The 20,251-nt window shown below is 40.2% G+C and overlaps 1 long non-coding RNA gene across 1 annotated transcript in view; it reads right to left on the bottom strand.

The window, feature by feature from the left end:
- Positions 1-14,906: 14,906 nt before the first annotated feature.
- The window catches only part of LOC141416439 (uncharacterized), a 29,300-nt gene continuing 23,955 nt past the window's right edge, over positions 14,907-20,251 (bottom strand). Inside the window, exon 3 of the long non-coding RNA XR_012441162.1 lies at positions 14,907-14,995. This is a non-coding gene — a long non-coding RNA (uncharacterized lncRNA). The remainder of the gene's footprint in view (positions 14,996-20,251) is intronic.

Here is a 20,251-nt window from a genome sequence, read left to right as displayed (position 1 = left end):
TTTTAGCTCCTTTGTCAAAGACAAGTTGGTTATAGTTGTGTGGCTTCATATCTGGGTCCTCTATTCTGTTCCACTGGTCTTCATGTATAACAACTATTTCTAACTATACCCGAGTATACTTCCATTGACTAACCTTAGCACAGGTGAGATAGACAGTCTGAGTATACCTCAGTCAACTCATGTTTGTGGCCAGGCATAGAAACTGACTCCCAGGTAAGGAAGATGAGGTTACCAGAACCACATCTGGTTCAGATGAGGTGGGCATCTGTCCCAGCCTGAGCCTCCACCAGCTGCAAAGGAAGGCTGAAGGAGACTGGACCATTCCAGAATGGACCGTTCCCGAGATGACCTGGGCACGGCTATAAAACGGTATGGTAGCCAAACAGAACCCTGCCACAGACCAATAAGTGTTTACTAAATGACATGTCACCTTGTAATGCAGACGGAGGCAGTCCTATACCCCAAATCTTCCAGGGAGTGGGAAAATAAAATAGGTTAGTAAGAACGAAAAAATCCCCAAGTCTTTAAAAGATGACTATTGAGGATTACAAATGCAGTTTCTGAATGCAGGCTGCACTGCAGGAAAGGAGTGCAAAGTGGAAAGGAAGCTCAAAGGCATGCCCTTCCTACCCTGAAAAGTGCTTCTGGAATGTGTTCTGTGGTCTGATTAGCCATGCTAGGTTTCTCACAGAGCACCCAATACAATTTGTCTCTTTGCTACTGATGTATTTGGTATATTCTAAATCAGCCCACATTGTCATGGTTTTTGTTTTAGCACTTATATTTTCAGCATTTTTAGTATTAATACAATATGAAATGTATTGAACTGTAGAGAATTATTTATGCTAACAAGTTCTTAGGTCTCTCTATTTGGGAGTAAAACTCTACATAGGGGTCCAGTCTGCTGGATAGATCCAAGCCAGGTATTTTTCTCCCACTCATGTGAGTCGAAAGCCTCTTCCTCCATTTTCTGACTCAGTTTCCTACTTGTTAAATGGTTGTTTACTTCATTTATTCTCAGAAGAACAGAATGCAAATTAAGCAAAACAAAAATAGAACATTTTCACATTTTGAATGTGAAATCATTTAGCTACCTATTAAGAACTTTGTGATTAAAAAGATAGCAAAATGCTGCTCCCACCCTAGTGGGTCCTCCCACCAAGCTCATTTCCTTTTTTGTAGAGATTGCTAAAAAATATTAATAGACATGATATGTGCTGTAGTTTGGGGGTTCAGTGCTATCCGGAGAAATCATGAAAATTCAGATGACCTCTCAAAGTCCATCTGCATCTGCTTCAGTTATGTCAGTAGTTGCAAAAGGCTAAGTGAAAATGCTTTGCAAGAGTAAAAACCTGTTAGTCCAACTATTTAGACAATATAATAGTTACCAATTTACTCATTAAAAATTCTGCCAAAACCTAGCTGCTTAAAACAACAACATTATCTTCCTCATAATTTCTGAGGGTCAAGAATCTGGGAGCTGGGTGGTCTCTCATTAAACTGTAGGAGTTACAGTCTCTGAAAACTGAGTGGAGCTGGGGACCCATTTCCAAGTTCCCTAATGGAGTCTTTTGGCAGGAGGCATGGGTTCCTTCCCTGCTGGCTCTCTCTCAGGGGCAGCTCAGAGCATGGCTTCGCCCCAGAGCGAAGAGCTCCAGGAGAAAGCTCAAGCAAGGTATTTTACAGTTCACTCTTGGAAGTAGCACCCATCAATTCTCTGATCCTATCTGTCACACAGCCCAACCCCAAGAACCAAGAACGGCTGATGGTGTAAATACTGTGGCACGCTACAAAGGTGTGAATCCCAGGAGGAAGGGCCCATTTTGGAGACTGGATTTTGTTTAAAAAAAAACCAACAAACAACTGGTTACACAGATGAACTTCAAAAATCCATTTCCTGTGTCTTTTTGTACTTTATATTAAGATTGAGAAGTCACTTTTCCTTGTGGAGTCTCCAATGGATCATGGAATCAGAACCATTAACCTGGACAAAGTAATCAGCCAATATAAAGATGCATTAAATGAAATTATTCAGCTGAAGTAACAAGAAAGATATCCAATAATGGAATTATTTATTAGACAAACAAGCATTATTTTTCAAAGGAAATAATTAAAAACTGGTTACACGAGTCTTGTGCTTTACACCTCAGGACTATTTCCACAGATCAAAAAAAGGTCAAAAAAGAAAGAAATCAGACAGAACATGAGGAAAGTTGGTTTGGAGAAAGTAGTTTCTCATTATGAGATTCTTCTAAATGGGACAGGTGAAAGCAGCTTTAAGATTTTAGGATTGTCTGGAGAGCTTGAAATGTGTTCTTGGTAGCTGGAGGTGCAAAATGGATGGATATCTGGCTCTGCCCAAGAAATCTAGAAGTCAAGATAGAAGTGCTGGTTATCTGGCAGCCACTTTGTGAAGAAGAATCTTTAGCTTGGGATTGTTCAGAAACTCCAGAGTCTGCCTGAGAAGGCAATGCAAAAACTTTTTTAAAAGATCCAGTAAGAACTATCCTCAATCCATTTAAAAAACAGGACGACCTGAAGAAGGAGACCAATGGAGAGATTTTACATGGCTTAAAACAAAACAAAGAGGGCTGAACATAGAGCAGTTAATTGATGAAAGGAAATTAGCCATACTGCAGGAACTGTTGTCAGAGAAGCAGTTAAGAAAGATCTCTAGATAACCCACATAACAGCTCCCAAGAGAAAGTTTCAAATATCTGCAGGTCCAGAGAGGTTCTTGCTACACATCCCAGACAGACCTGGAATTCTGGATCTTACTGACTCTGTTTCCAGAGTGCTGGGATTATAGGTATGTACAACCATGCCCAGTCTCCTTGCTTTCTTCTTGTCTGGAGGCTGGCTGGAGAGCTGTAGAGGAAGGGACCATTTCCTCACACTACATTCCAGCATCCAGGCATCTCACAGTGGGTCCCAGGTACAAGGGACAGATTTAACATTAACTCATGTTTGAAGTTTATTTCCTGGGATTAGACATTTTATATGATTGAAATTACACCCGGTGTCTCAAACTGACTAAAGGACTTTCTTTTACCTAAGAGGGACCAACCAAGTGAGGGGAATAGTTCAGCTTTTATCCTAGGGTTATGACAGACACTGCAAAACTAAATAGGCTGTTCGTCTGATTGTATCCCACAATTTCTTCTTGTCCAACTTATAAGTTTCTTTAACAATTGTTCTGTGTTTGAAATCAGGGTCACTTTCAATATGAGGCCCCTGACAGCTCTCTAGGTGAGTGACAAGTTACAGCTAGCACAATCTATATCGTCTACAGGTGAGAGCTTACACTAGACAATAAATGGAGACAAAATGTCCCCTTGGTAACAGTCCTGCAGGATGGAGCCTCTAAGGGCAGCAAGAGCCCAGTGATGAGTTCTTACCCCCCAAGTCAAAACCAAAAGCTTAAAACCCCTTCACCTGTGCTCTTCACTCCTTTGTTCCTTCAAGCATTTATTTAATAACATTTCAGAGCCTCTGAACTCCTCCCTTCCACCCCTCTCAAAAAACTGTTGCACCGTGCTCTGTATCAAGTTGTTTTCTTTCCCTCCAAGACTTCTCCCAAGTGTCATCAGCAGTGCTCAGCAAGGTGACAGAATTCCTGTAAGAAATATTTGGACAGGGTTTAGAGAAGTGGGCATTATATGTAAATGTACTATGTGTGACACAGGGACCTTGGAAGTCTGTGATACCTTTATACTTCATACCTCATGTGTATATGTTTTACGTATGTACAAACAGGCACGCATCCACCAGATGCATATTTGTTACATGGTTATTCTTGGAAACAAAACTACGTACAATCTGAGCAGTTGAAATAAAAATTATGTATTTTCATAAAACTTTGCAGAATGCTACCTATTTTTACCAACAAAGTCATCTTATTCTAAGTGATGTGTATTTTGATTTTTAAATCCAATAACTACAAGATAATTTTTTCAGACCCCCTTGTTGCATTTTGGATGTTATTCACTTTTTGCTTCATTTATTTATTTATTTGATTTTTGAGGTGTGCTCTTGTTATATAGCCTTATGCTGACCTCAAACTTGAACTCTTCCTGACTCAATCTCCTTAGTGCTGGGATTACAGATGTGTACCACCATGCCCAGCAAGAAAGTCGTCTTCTCGTTTTATAGCCCAGTTCTCTCACAGGTCAAAGATCCATTATCCAGCTTGTAAGTACCATGAAGGAAGATCATTTAACTTAAAAAAAAATGCCTCTGACTGTGCAAAACATGTAGAAGAATTTTTTGGGTCTTAGGTCTTTTTAAGGAAGATTTTCACATGTATTTATTGAAGCATCTAGATTCTTAATATATCTGAAATTAATTTGGGTATGTAATGATAGATAAGATGGATCAAATCATTTCAAATGGATAGCCAGATGTTCTGCTACCATAGTTCATACCGAACTACACGTATTGAAAAGGAAATCCTTAACATATATTTAATTTCCATGATTCTGTTTCTATAGTCTGTTCAACTGAATATCTGTGCCAGTATAAAACTCTTATAATTACTGTCATGTCAAAGTACATTTTGATATCTGACAGCTACTCAGTCCTTAAACACCCTTATTGCTCCAGGTTCTCCCTGTCAGAATGCCTTTGCCTCCTTTCCACGTCTGCCCCATCCCCTTGACCTTCAGTTCAAGCATCAAGCTGTCTCAGCATCAAACTTGAGTGGAAAACGTGAAAGAAACTTGGTAGATCACAAGTTTGCGACTTAGTAGCAGTGCATTGTGGTTGCTGAAACCCAAACAACATTAGGCTGTATTAGTAGGTGAATCACATTCAGAGAACGATAAATATTGGTCACAGGATGTTTGGCCAGAACACGTCTGGAATGCCAGGCTCCAGGATGGGCACCATCCTTAGGTGGGAGCATCCCCAGCTACCAGGCAGTCAGAAAACAGCTGGATTCTGAATGTGTGGGCAATGGAGAGAGATGGTTGATCTTGAGAGAATTTGTGCTACTGGTGGGTGTCTTCCAGTTTAAAGAGAAGTTGGACAAAACTCTTTTGTCTGAAAGGGAAAAAATGAGGAAGTTAAAGAAAGCTAGATTTCACCTATATGTTGAGATTAATTTTCTAAATTAAAAAAACAGAAACTCCTCAAAGTAAAAGGGTTTGATTTGTGCAGTAAGGGATGTCTATGATCAAAAAAATACTTTAAAAAAGTTGTATGCCATGGAAAGGATCCCCCTGGGTAGGAGGATGAACTCGGTACTCTGTGCATCAAGGAGTCTGTGCTCTTGCTAACTTTGCTTTCCTTCTGGAACCTCTTCAGTCACAGTCCTGTGTCTCTTCCCAAGGTTACAGAATATGTCTGGTAAACATTTCTTGAACTGCTTTTTCTCTGAAGTAGGTATTAAATTTTGTGTCCTTTGAGTGCAGGAACTATTTCTTAAAAGTTATTTTATCTTTCATGATATGTATTAGTTTTTCTAGCTACAACAAAAATACCTGAGCTAAGAGAGGAAAGGTCAGTTTTGGCTCATGGTTTCAGAGGTGTTGGTCTATGTCTGGCTGGCTCCATTGTTTTCAAGCTGTGGTGAGCACCATGGTAGGAAACATGCAGGAGAGCAAAGCCTCTCACTTCATGGCACAGGAGGGGCAGGCACAAGATTTACTTTTCAACGTCCCCTACCCTACCCTGGTGACCCCTTCTGCCAACCAAGTCCCACCTCCCAGTTTTCATCACCCTCAATAATACCACGAAAGTATGAATCCATTCATGGATGAATCCATTGATTAGGTCAACACCCTCACAATCCGGTCACCTCCTGGAAGCCCCACCTCTGTATATTGCATTGGGAACCAAGTCTTCAATACATGATCCCTTTGGGGAGACATTTCAGTATATTCAAACCATAACACAGCACGTAGCCCAGCCCCTTGCATGTTAAAGTAGTTGAATCCATTCATATTTATTGTTCAATGACATGCTAATGAATTTGCTAGTCATCCTAACTGCGGTCACCACAAAATGTGACCTTTCCAAGTATTTCTGCTTCAGAAATACGTACCTTTTGTGATGATCGCCTCTGAAAGTCATCCTCACTCACTTCCCCCTCTCCTTTTCCTTCCTCATTATTTTGAAAGGAAAGAATAATCTTTTGCTGAAATGAAGCCTGTGTGTGTGTGTGTGTGTGTGTGTGTGGTCAGAATTACAGTGTGGAACAGATGGCTGAGTTGTAAAGAGACAATACAAGGCTCCTGAGGCTTAACAAAGCTAATGAAAGGAAATTTACCAAAGATTTAGAAAGGCACGGGCATTTGAGATTTTTTGAAGCCCAGACCTACTGCCCCTGCCAACTCTTCTCCCCCCACCTCTCCACCCCTCGGAAGAACGTGAGGTTGCCAAGCTGCCTCTGATGTTGCCACTGGAGGCTGTGACTCTCCCAAGCACTTGTGCAAGACGACGTTGGGGCACCATTGTCTTTCAGCAAATGGTTTTGGCACCATTCAGCTGCCCGGGCCATGTCTCTGTGCACCTGGCTGCGAGCCCAGAACTCCTGTAGTGAGAGCTAAACGGACAATGCAATGTAGCATTGGGGTCTTTATTTCACTGTGGAGGGGATGCCTTGCTTGGGTTTTCACTTCATTTTTTCCCTCCCGAAAGGCTGTTTGGTGCTTTCTATATCTGCTCTGTTCTTTTAGAATGTGTGTCCAGCCACCTTTTTAATTCTCACCCTGATTTTCTTTGAATAGAAAGCTTACAAAATGGCCCCATCTGCTTCTCTCAGTCTTTGTCCACAAAGGAAACCTGGGGCTACATCAGCCATGGTAACATGTCATTAGGCCACCCCCTTGGGCTGTGTTGTTCATACTAACCCACAGGGGACAGTCACCATTCTGCCAAGAGGAAACACTGTTAGTGCTTTTGTGTTCTTAGGTTCAGGAGAGAAGTACTGTAAACCGCGTATGACTCATCACAGAATCTCCACGGGGCAGGTGAGACCAGTGGAGCCCAGACTGGCTGAAGTGATGAAAATAATGTGAGGTGAGGCAGAGACAGTCGTTAGCCACCAGACTCACTGACTTCACCCGAGGTCTTTCTTTCAGTTTTCTACATCCTGGAATGTGGCCAGGGGACCTGTGGACAGGGGAGGGATGGGGCTTCATTTGAATTCATGGGGACTTAGCCCAAGAGATTGCAAATCAGAGCAGCAAACATTTACAGAACTTTGATCACTTTATATTGCTGGGTAATGTGCTGAGTACTTGCTGGGAGAGGGAGAGGGAGGAGGGAGCTTACCTTCATTTACAAAAGACACAGACACACTTTAGTGTGACAAGGTGACCATTCACACAGGGCAGGGCGGGCACACATAGGCACTCAACTGGGACTAGAAATTGAGTCCTCAACAATTAGGCAAGTCAGCAGTGGAAGCGGACTTCAGGAACAAGATGTGATACGAAGTAGGAAAACATGAAACTGAATCTAACACAAAGTCAGATGCAGCATGGCGTGTGCAGGACTCTGGAGGCAGTGGAACTGTCATAAGGGGGAAATAAGGGTGGAGAGTTAGGCAGGGCCACATCACAAAGGGCTTCCTGTTCTAAGTGAAGGAGTGGTGGGTCAAAGGAAACTGCCGGAAGCTTTAAGCAGGGAGTGACAGGATCAAGTTTGCCTCTAGGAAGATGGGTGGTTTCTTTTGCTCTTCCCTTTAAACACGCCAATCATACTCCCATTTAGGGCCTTTTCCCTCTATCTGAAATATTTTCCCCCAGTTAATATGTGGCTTGCTCCCTTCATGACTTGGGCCAAATGTTATCTTCTCTCTCTTTTCTGTTTTGTTTTTTTGAGACGTGGTCTTCCTATGCTAGCCTTGAACTTGAGATTCTCCTGCTTCAGCCTCCTGAGTGCTGGGATTACAGCTGTGAGCAAGCCACCACACCTGACTAAAAATTATCTTCTCAAAAAGCTTTGCTCTAATCACTGTATTCAAAATGGCAAACTACTCTCCACGCTAACCCCTCCCAAGCTCTATGCCCTACTTCTTTTTTTCCACAGTAATTATTTTTTAGATTTGCTATGTAATTTACCTACTTATATTTTTAGCATCTGCCTTTCCCATCCCCAACTGGAATGTAAGCTCTTCAAGTGCAAGGGTCTTTGTGTTCTTGTTTGGTAATTGTGTATTAAGTTCTTAGAACAGTGCCTAGCATATAATATAGCCCAAACAAATACTTGTTGAATCTATAAGTAGCAATAGTTCAACTGAGAGACAATAAAGGACTGAACTAGGACAATGATGTGGGGAAGAAAAAGAGGAGAAAGACTAGATGTATTGATAAGTCTCCCTGCTTGACTGAAAATGCTGGTTGAGAGAAAGGGAATGGTCTGGAATAAACGTCAAGCTTGAATGATAAACTAGGACAGAAGAGTTGGTGTAAGAGAAAGAGAAGATAATAATGAGCTCTGTTTGGGACAGTTTTGGATGGAGTTAGTTCTAAATTAGAGAGACCCAGGAGGCAGGTAGAATCCCACCACAGAGCTCAATGGAGAGATCAGAATGGATGCCTTAGAATCAGGAGTCATTAGCATACTGACTTATAAATGCTTAACTGGTGGGAACAAATGTCATAACCTGAAGGAACTGCAGATTCTGTTACAGGTATGCAGAAGAGAGAGCAATTTCAGGTACACTTCAGAGGCGACAGCTAAATTTGTTTATAAATTCCATTTGAAGGGCAATATCTCCTATGGGATATGTAACATCCCAAAATGAAACAAAGATTTTCAAAAATTACAGGTAAAACACTTTGGGGGTATTTACATTTTGTTAAACTGAAAAATGCCTATAAAAATGAATCGTTAACATTGTTTATCTCAGAGAGTTGCCTGCATGTTAGTCACCGGGCCAAGGAGCGGTTTTCCCTGTAGAATAAACCACACCTCCCTTGGGCATCTCATAGATTTCCAAAAGGCATCGCATGAAGACAGGTAATATCATCTCCCTTCGCAGAGGGGGCCAGTTCACAATGGGGTTAAGTAATTCCCAAGGGTAGTACAAAAGTCAGAGGGCAACTCCTGCAACAAATCTTCAAAATCTTAGCTCAAAAGGTCCCCCTTTCTATTCTGTTGGGAAAGGCCTAGGCAGATTTATGAGCCAATCAGAAGAGAAATCATGAAATCATGGAGTAATGTTGTGCTCCTTCACTTGAATACTAATAGTTCATTCTTTTCTCTTGTACTTAAAAACTTACCTCCTTTGACTCTGCCCCGTCTTTAAAGCACAGTGCTTTGCAGCCTAACCCTGCTTTTCTCTCTTAATCCTTTGGCCCTGATCCTTCTGACCCAGAAGGATTGGGGCAGGGAGCAGAGAAGACGTTTTTCCTTCTGTGGTAGGGAAAGTGCTCCTGAGTTTGTCTCATGATGCAAAACAGTGGGATCAGGAGCCAGGAACCTGGAAATTTGGGCAAGGCTGGTTTCTTTGGACTGCAAGAGGAGAAAGTTGGGCTCCATTCTTTGAGACTATTTCTTACTCCAAAGATGTATAATTCTATGTTAAGTGAGTAAGTATATTTGAATGGTGTCATCAAGATACAGCTAACTCTATTCAAATCAAACAAAAAGAATAAATGTTTAAATCTCTGTGGGTTTTTATTCACCAGAATTCTGGAGGCCCTATGGCCTCTGTGACAACATGGGCTTGCTTCCCAACTGGAAGACCAGTGTAGTTCAGGGAAGACGGTAGGGATCATGGCAGACCAACATACAACAAGGAAGTTGTTTATCTGGAAAATGGGCTTTGGGAGGTGTTGGCCTAAGGGCTGTGGGAGGGTGGTGTGGTGCCTGGTGGGATTCTGCTCCACAGCACCTCACGTCATAAATCACGGACAACGACTGCATTGCTTGTGCAAGACAGAGACACGCATGGGTCTACATTTAGCTTTATGTTCGAATTTGACTTCAGGTGGCACACTTAAGTATCTATGGGCTGGGCACTGGTGGCTCATGCCCGTATTCCCAGCTACTTGGGAGGCTGAGATCGGGAAGATCTAGGTTTGAGGCTAGCCTGGGCAAAATAGTTCACAAGACCTTATCTCCAAAATAACCACACCAACATGAACTGGAGGTGTGGCTCAAGTGGTAGAGCACCTACTTTACAAGTGTGAAGGCCTGAGCTCAAACCCCAGTTCCACTAAAAAAAAAAAAAAAAGAATCTGTGGTACTCAGGAGGCTGAGACAGGAGGATCACAAGTTCAAGGTCAGCCTGGGCTGCATATCAAGACCCTGTCTTCAAGTCAAAGCAAAAACCAATTAAACAAAGAAAAAGAGTCTATGGGGGGAAAAAACAGAAAAAGGAAGGTAGGGGAAAGATGGAGAAGCTATAGAGAGGATTCTGAACCAATATAACCTAGAATAAGATCTAGAGTCTAGCACTGCCTAAATTCATGAGTGACAAGGTGACCTAGAATGACATTCAGTGATATTTAAGTTACATTTAAAAATGAGTTTAGGGCTGGGTGTGGTGGCTCACACCTGTAATCTTAGCTACTCAAGAGGTGAAGATAGGGAGGATAATGGTTCAAGGGCAGCCCAGGCAAAAAGGTTGTGAGAGCCCCATCTCAACCAATAAAAGCTAGACATGTTGGTGTGCACCAGTCATCTCAGCTATGTGGGAAGCACAAATAGGAGGATAAAGGTCCAGACCAGCCCAGGCATAAAAGTGAGACCCTATTGGAAAAATAACTAAAGGATTGGCAGCATGGCTCAAGTGGTAGAGCACCTGCCTCACAAGCACAAGGCCCTGAGTTCAAGCCCTAGTATCAAATATTCCAAAATATGTTACACTCAAATCAAGAAATATTTGCCCAAAATATTAATATAAATATTGCACTCAAGGAACCCTGACTCTTACTATAAAAACAAAATTAGGCAAAATAATTAAAGTTAATGACTACAACTTTGTTCAAATCCAATACCTAAATAACAACATATACATACCACAAAACACTTCCAAAAATCAAATTCCTGAAGCTATTACAAATATTTATGTGTATCTACATTTATTGACAGCAAATAAATGTAACATTTAAAAAACAAAAACAAAAACCAAACACAGATGGCAGAGCAATTGGTGTGATTCATATATTTTAAAAACATATGTGTGTATATATTTCCATGGGAAAAATATCTAGAATTTACATGATATGTACCTAATAATGTGGTTTTTTTTTTTGCATGATAAGATTTCAGATTTTATTTTTGAGATATTTCTCAACATATTCTAGCTGAATTAATACTATGTTTGTGTTTAGTTTTGAAAACTTACAACATGATATCAGAGAGGTAAAAACCCAGTTGGAGGTAATGCCTCCCCATTGGCTGTCTCCCAAGGAGACAGGGAAAACTGGTTTTTTTGTTTTTGTCTTTTATTCAAATGTGCATACAATGTTTGGGTCATTCCCCCCCCCCCCCCCCCCCCCCCCCCCCCCCCGGGGAAAACTGTTTTAGAAACAAGTTGTCTCAACACTATTGCCCTTATTAGAACCCAGAGGATTCCTGAAGCTAAAAGGCTTCAACCTCTAACAATGTCCAGACAGAGGCAAGAGAGCTAGCCTCTCTGGCCCACATTCTTCTCTTCTTCCTCCCTCCCCTAAGCAAAGTCCAGTGAACGTCTTGATTTAAGTGCTCTCCTACCTCAGAATCAGTTCTTCACAGTGAAAGGAGAGGAAACTAACAGAGTGGAAAAACTGTATGAAGACTGTGGATAAAATAAGCATGTGCCCTTCAAGATCTGTGGAAACATGAAAAATAATCTGATGAGTTTTTTTCATTAGATCTAGGATCCTCCCATGTCCAAACAAACTGTCTAATGAACAGTCAAGGAGCCAGAGCTCTGACTTCAAAGATCCTGGAAGCCCATGGCTTGTCAAAACAAAAAGAACAAATGGAATTCCAGGTCACCACCGGGCTGCAGGAGGGCCAGTGGTCATCTTCGATGGAAGTTCCATATGGAGCTCAAGTCAAACAGTGCTAATTTGGAAGAGTCATGGGCATCTATCAGCAATCCGTCAGGGAATATTTATTAAGCATCTTGGAAAGAGACCGACTCTCTTCTTTAGAACAGAAATGAAACACTTCACAGTTTTGTCAGAGAAGAGCTCCCAAAGGACATCTGTTAAGTAATGATAGGGAGATACAAAAGCAGCACCAACTCTCCCTATCCCTCCGGCATCTCCCACTATCATAAAACCCAACTCTTCTTCCTTCCTTTAAAGCCCTATTTCAATCTTAGACAAAAATATCCTTTCTTTTGTTCCATCAGTAAAGCCTAGGTAGCCTGATGTTTGCAAGAACACTTCATCAAATATTAACACAGTGAAAATGATATTTCATACACTCATGGAGTACATCTCTACCATGGATTTTATTTCTAGCACCCAAAATAAAAATAACAGTAGTAGTAATGATATCTTTATTACTAATAATAACTAATAAAATAATAGTAGTAGTAGTAATTTCAACAGAGAAAAAAATGGTCATGACTTCATAGCAAGTTGAAGAAGCCTTGATCTCTTCAGCAGACTATCAGCAACTCCTAGGCTTTCCAGCTCATTCTCCCAATTTCTATGATCCACAGTTTTCTTACTGTTTCCATAATTTATTCCCTAGGGGAGCTAAACTGAGAGCTATGGAAAGTGTATGATAGTTTGAAGACAATTAAAAAACATCAGTCTTGTTTCCTGGCTTTCCCCCTAATTTTTGCTGTGTTATAAAACTGAAAACAGCACTCAATTACTTGAAAATGGAGAGCTGACACTTCAAAATCTTGTTCCAGGCTAAACTTCATGTGGTATAAATATGGTTTTTAAGCAGAGAGAATTAAATTAGAAACAACAAATACTTATTAAGTGACTGTTATGTGCTAATTACTATATAAATGTAGAAAGGTTTAGGAAGATAAGGAAAACATGGCTTTGCCCTTCAGGGAGCTTACAACCTAATAATGAGAATCAGATAAGCATAGATTTCACTATAAGAAAGTAAGTTCATAAAATATCTTTTTTTAAGTGTGCCAAGACAACTAAGAGGAGAAAGAGATGTAATTGGAAGCTAACAGAGGACTTCCTGAAGGAAGTAGAATTGGGCTAAGCATTGAAGGATGAAGTGGGCAGAGGTGAAAGGCCTTTCACACAGCAGGAACATAATTAGCCAAGATCCAGAACTGGAAGACACTTGACAGTGGTCAGACCACTGAGCATGCATAGGAAATGAATCCAAAGCAGGGGCTGGAAAGCTGGTTCAGAGGATAGGTTTGTACTTAATTCCATGGGTGATGTAGAGTGCTGAAGACTTTTCAGCATGGGAATGTGGTGATACGAGCTGTACATTAGGTGAAGTAACTGGGCATAAATATGAGGATAGATTGGATGGAGGCAGGGACTAGAGATGGGGAAGCCAGTTAAGATCAACTGCAGTGGTACAGGCAAGAAGAAATAAAGATCTGAACCCGGGAGGTGTTACTGGCATGAGAGAGGATGGATGTGGTGGGTGCGGGAGAGGAAGCCTCTGCAGGCTGTGGTGACCATCGCTGTAGGTAGAGGGCAAGGGAGAGTGAGGAATGAAATGGCTACAGGGTCTTCCCCCTCACAGGCCAGGAGGAGTGTAGTCATCAACTTGAGAGGAAATCAGGAAGGGGGAAATTATTCGGAGGTCAGGTTGAGTATCCCCCTTATCCAAAATGATTTTGGATTTTTTTTTTTGTAGATTTTAGAATATTTGCATACACAGAGCGAGTTATGGGGATAGGACCCAAGTCTAAACACAAAATTCATTTTTGTTTCGTACACCCCAACTCTTGGACAACATAGCCTACAGATAATTTTATACAACATTTTCAGTAATTTTGTACATGAAGCAAAAGTTTGAGTGTGAAGTTTTTCACTTCTCCCATCATGTTGGTGCCCAGAACATTTCAGATTTTGGAGCGTTTTGGATTAATGATCTTCAACCTATATAAAAACTGCGAGAAAGTGAAGCAGGCTGACCACGACCTTTTAAAAGCAACAGAGTTCTGAGACAATGGATCCCTTTGCTTTTCTGTTTTTCATTCTATGTAGGGTCCAAATACCAATAACCTCCTGTTTACAGTCCCTTCTTTCTACAGATGGAGGCCAGCTTTAAATGAAGGCAGCCTATTTGCAGTGGGTGCTTCCAAATAGTCTCCCCATAAAATGAACCAATGTGGAGGTTCTCGGGAGAGTTGATTCTCTCTGTTCAGCGCCAAAGATCCTCTAATTAATGCAAAAGGTGAAAAGCAGCCTAGAGACTAGGTAATCAAACAAATTATAGAGGCCATTGATTCAGAATCTCTTACAAAAACAAATCTGCTGACAGAAATCTAACTTTGCAAACAGTCCTTAAAATAGGAATCCAAGCAGAGAAAAGGGCGGCATACAGAATGACTCAGATGATAAACAAACTCCCTTCCTAAAGTCACCAATCCAGAAAAGCAGACCCAGTGCCCATATCACAGAGAGAAGACTGTTCTCTTGGCATCCCACTCCCTATGAGGAGCAGCGCCAGATGGCCAGGCATTCAGGGACCTCTTGTTTTTGCAGCAGAGGAAGCAGCCTCTTGGGGAGATCCTGGTCAGTGTTGGCCTGTGTCGTGACATCTTCTGTTTCAGATTATCTTCCATCACTGTTTCCCTTCCCCGGACTTTGGGGATCCTGGAAGGAGGCTGTTCTCTACTCAAAAACAAACTGACATTTTTAGTACTTCTCCATAGGAAGTAGGGACTCTCTTCTCACCTTGCCAGAGACAAGTGGAAGCTTCCAAACTCCCACTTCCAAATATTCTAGTCTTCTGGAGACCACACACATTTAGGTCTTGGTCCCACACATATTTTTATTAAGTTATAAGTTACTTACAGGCAGGGTATGGTGGTATACATCTATAATCCCATCACTCATATAGGAAGATTCCAAGTTCAAAGTCAGCCTGGGCTACATAGCATGACCTGATTTCAAAAATGAAAATAATTAAAAAGTCATATACAGTAAAAATTACACTTCTAAAGTATATAATTCAATGACTGGGACAAATGTATCCACCTGTAGAAGGAATAACCCAGTCAAGACATAGAGCATTTCTAGCTCAGAAAGTTCTTACTCTGGTCCAGCCAAGTCCTTGCCTCACCCCTGCCCACTGTTCTGCTGTCTTTGACCCCAGATTACTTTTTCCAGATCTTGAATTGCATGTAAATGAAATTATACAGTGTATACTCTTTTGTGTTTACCTTATTTCACTCAACATTATGTTTTTGAGATTCATCTACATTGGGTTTTTTTGTTGTTCTTTATTTGGTTTTTGTTTTTCTGGGGTTTGAACTAAGGGCCTCACTCTTGCTAGGCAATGCTCTACTACTTGGGCCACTCCACCAGCCTTGTTTTTGTTTTTGGTACGTGTGTGTATGTGTGTGTGTGTGTGTGTGTGTGTGTGTGTGTGTGTGTGTTGGGTAGTTTCAAGATAGGGCCTCATGAACTATTTGTCCAGGCTGGCTTCGAACCATTGTTCTCCTGATCTCTGCTTCCTAAGTAGCTAGGATTATAGGTGTGAGTCACTGGTGTCTGACCTCACACTGTTGTATCTTTCTAAATTGCTGAGTATATTTCATTGTGGTTAGACATGTGGGTTGTCTTCAGTTTAAAGAAGTTATGTATAAAACTGCTATAAACATTATTATACAGTTTTTTGTAAGGAAATCTTTCCTTTCCCCTGGAGATACACCTAAGAGTAAAATTACTGAGGAGGTGTAGATTTAACTTTTTTTTTTTTTTTTTAGTGGTACTGGGTTTTAACTCAGGGTTTCACACTTGCTAGGCAGATGTTCCACTTTCAGCTCTAGATAACATTTTAAAAAAGAAACTACTGAATAGTTTTCCAAAATGGGCTTCCCATCTTATACCCTGACCACAATCTAATTTTGCAAACAGTCTTTAAACTAGGACCCCAAGCAGGGTTGGAAAGCTGAGTATGAAGTCACATCTCACTGTGGTTTTAATTTGCAAGTTCTTAATTACTACGATGATGCTTATTATCTTTTTATGTGCTTATTGATCTTTCATACATCTTATTTGTAAAATATGTGTGCAATCTTTTGCCTGTTCTTATTGGATTATTTGTCTTTATTATGGATATACAGAAGCCCATTAGATATTCTTGGCACAGTCCCTTAGTGCCTATGGTGTTTCCTAATATGTGACTGGACTTTTCATTTTCTTTCCAGAGGCAGCAGATTTTTAAATTACTTTGAAATATAGATTCACAAGAAGTTGCAAGATAGTGCAAAGATATCCCCTGTACCCTTCACCCAGTTTCTCCCCATGGTTGCATCTTATGTAACCACAGTGCAACAGCAAAGTAGGAACCTGACATTGCTACAAATTATACACACGGGCCTGTGCCATTTGCTCCAAGGCTCGAATCCTATAACGCCATCATAACCAAGCTCACGCTGCCCCATCTCCTGCCACAACCACATCCCAAACCCTTGGCAACCAGTAATTTGACCTCCATGTTTTAAATTTTCATTTTAAAAATGCTGTGTTACGCACAGAAATCAATGTGAGTCAATGCCCTGTATAGCTATCCTTATCTCAACCAGCAAAACCCCTTGTTCCTTCCTATTATTGCTTATACTCTCTCTACAACAAAATTAGAAATAAGGGCAAAATAGTTTCTGCTGGGTATTGAGGGGGGGGAGCGGGAGGGGGTGGAGTGGGTGGTAAGGGAGGGGGAGGGGGCAGGGGGGAGAAATGAACCAAGCCTTGTATGCACATATGAATAATAAAAGAAAAATGAAAAAAAAATGCTGTGTTAATCAAATCACACAGTACACGACCTTTTGAAATTGGACATTTTTACTCAACATAGTGCTCTTGAAATCCATCCACATTGTTGTATGCATCTACAGTTCATCCCTAAAAGTCCATGGTACAGTATCGAGACACTTCCTTTATTGAACAATTAAAGGGCATTTTGGATAATAAAGCTGTGATCAACATCTGTGTACAGGTTGTATGTAGACATAAGTTTTCACTTCTGGATAAATGACCAGGTATGATTGCTGGATTCTATGGTGTCTGTTCAGCTTTTAAAGAAACAAGCAGATTGATTTCTAGTGTATCTGCACACTTTGCATTCCTGTTAGCAGTGTATGACAAGTCCAGTTTCTTTGTACCTTCCCTGGCATTTGATATTGCCACTATTTTTATTTAACCATTGATGAGATGTACAGTGACTGGATGTGCCTAGTAGTAATGACCGTAAACATCTTTTTAAGTGCATATTTGCCATTCATATGTCCTCTGCAGGGAAAAGCCTCAGTATGACTTCTGTCTGTTTTTAACTTGAGTTTTGACAGTTCCTCATATATTCTAAATATGCAAATAGTTTATTCCATGCTGTGGTTTGTGTTTCCATCATCTTAATGTTTCACAGAGCAAATGTTTTAACTCTTGACTCTCAGTTGATCAGTTTTTCACTTAAGGATCTTGCTTATGGTGTCACATCCTAGTATTTGTCACCAACCCTATGTCTTGATGATTTTTTCCTATGCTTTCATTTAAAAGTTTTCTGGTTTATATTCTACATTCACATCTGTATCTTATTTTGCATTAATTTCTATGTAAGAGGTAAGAGTTACATAATGAAGTCAATAAGAAGTTGGTGTTTCAACAAGGGGATTGGACTTTGAGCACATGATAAAAGCGAGAGCACACAAGGGAGAGGTGAGGACAGGTAAGACACCTAAAAAATTAGCTAGCATTTGTTGCCCTTAACTCAGAGAAACTAAAGCAGATACCTTAAAAGCAACTGAGGCCAATAGGAAAAGGGGACCAGGAACTGGAGAAAAGGTTAGATCAAAAAGAATTAACCTAGATGGTAACACCCACGCACAGGAAATCAATGTGAGTCAATGCCCTGTATAGCTATCCTTATCTCAACCAGCAAAACCCCTTGTTCCTTTCTATTATTGCTATACTCTCTCTACAACAAAATTAGAAATAAGGGCAAAATAGTTTCTGCTGGGTATTGAAGGGGTGGGAGGGAGAGGGAGGGGGCGGAGTGGGTGGTAAGGGAGGGGGTGGGGGTAGGGGGGGTGAAATGACCCAAGCCTTGTATGCACATATGAATAATAAAAGAAAAAAAAAGAAGTTGGTGTTTAATGGATGCCAAGTTTCAGTTTGGGAAAAAGAAAAACATTTCTACAGACAGAAAGTGGTGATAATTGTGCAATAGTGTGACTGTACATCAGACTGCAGAACTGTACACTTAAAAATAGCCAAAATGCTAAATTTTATGTTATGTATAGTTAGCCACAATAAAAATAGCAATTGACCCTGTAAGTGTGGGTATATTTCTTGGTTTATTTATCTGTTCTTATACCAGGGCCACCCTCTTGATTACCATAGAAAATAAGTGTTTATGTAAATATATCACTTGATTTATAGGAAATATTGAAGCAAGGTAATATGTATCGCCTTTTAAGTCCCTGTTTCATAGCATTTTTGTCTTTTTTTTAGGTCCTCTGAATTTTCATATGCATGTAAAATTGGCTTGTCAATTCCTGTCCCCCCATACACACCAAAAAAAAGCATGTTGGGATTTTCATTAGATTTGTAATGAATCTTAGATTAGGTTAGGAAGAATTTCATCTTGAGAATATTCAGTCTTCCAAACCACAAGCATGACATATTTATTCATTTATTAGACCTTATTTAATTTTTCTTAGCAATGCTTTATTTTTAGTGTAGTGATATATCCTTTGTTAAATTTATCTCTAAATATTTTTTGTTTTGATGCTGTTGTAAATGGAATTGTTCTTGTTTTCTAGTTGTTTGCTATTATTTGTATTTCTGAATATAAATGATTTTTGTGTATTCACCTGTATCCCTCAATCTTATTAAATTCACCAAGTAGTTGTTTTCATTAGTTCCTCAGGGTTTTTGCATAAATAACTAACCTGTCTGAGGGCTGGAGATGTAGTTCAGTGGTAAAGCACTTGCCCAGAAAATAAAGGGCCCAGGGTTCAATCCCTAGCACCACAAAAAACAAAAACAACTAAATTGTCTATAGTTACAATTGTCTCATTTTCTTCCCAATTTTAATGTTTTTCATTTCCTTCTTGTTTCAAGGTACTCAGTAGGACCTCTAATAAACTTTGAACAGAAGTGATACCAGACATCCCTATCTTAGATCTCAGGGAGAAAGTATTAAATAGGTCCCACTTAATGTCACCAGTAATCAGGGGAGGTAGAGGGGGGAGAGAAGTGGATGGGGAAAATCAAGTATGATATATTTGACACATTGTAAATGCTACAATTTACCCCCACCCAGACAACAATAAAAAAAGATTACAAAAAAAAATAGAAATACACACAGAAAATACATAGGAAAATTAAAAAAAAAAAAAAAAGACTGGTGTTACCAGCATTCTTAAACATGTCCTTCACAGATTGAGGATATTTCCTTTGATCCCTCTGTGAGTTTTAATCAGAAATGCACATTGAATTTTGTCAAGTGCTTTTTCTTCATTTATTGAGATAGTCATATGGTTTTCTCTTTGATGAAGAATGACATTGATGATTTTTAAATACTAAGTCAAATCTATTAAGAATTCCCTTTTCACTCACAAAAGTGGCCCACTTTTAAATTTTTAACAGCAAGTTAGAGACTTAGCCTTTCTAGATTATTTTCTCAGTTTCACGTAACCACTGGCTTCTTTGAATTTGGGGCTTTAGGAATCTGCCTGATTTTATCAGACAGCCTAAGAATGGGAGGCCTCTCTGATATTTGTGAGTTGGCAAGACATTTGGGGTTTTAAGGAATTTCTTACCTGATGACATAGTAAAAATAAGCAGAGTTCTAAATTCTCTTTTAATAAGTTCTTCCTGGGTGAAACTGAGGTTGTAGACCCTACAGTGAGTATTCATCCTTTTCTTATCTCATTGCTCCCTGTTCTGTACATGGCACAACCAGATTTTCAACAAATCGAAACCTCCTGGAGGTTCACTGCTAAAGTGAACAATCTAGGTGATAAAGGAAAGGCCTTTTATATTAAATAATGTAATGAGTTGATATACTTAAGGGAATGCTACTCACCTCACTGGAGGCAGAAGTGGCTTCTGAGAGTTTTCACTATGGGGGTGAGGGGTACTTGAAGGGTGAAGCCAAAGCCTTTGAGAGTTGCTTTTAAATATTGTCTAAAGTT

The sequence above is a fragment of the Castor canadensis genome, chromosome 14, assembly GCF_047511655.1.
Source record: "Castor canadensis chromosome 14, mCasCan1.hap1v2, whole genome shotgun sequence".
NCBI classification, from domain to species: domain Eukaryota; kingdom Metazoa; phylum Chordata; class Mammalia; order Rodentia; family Castoridae; genus Castor; species Castor canadensis.
Note: the sequence above shows the minus strand (reverse complement) of the source record. Positions and strands in the feature narration are given on the sequence as shown.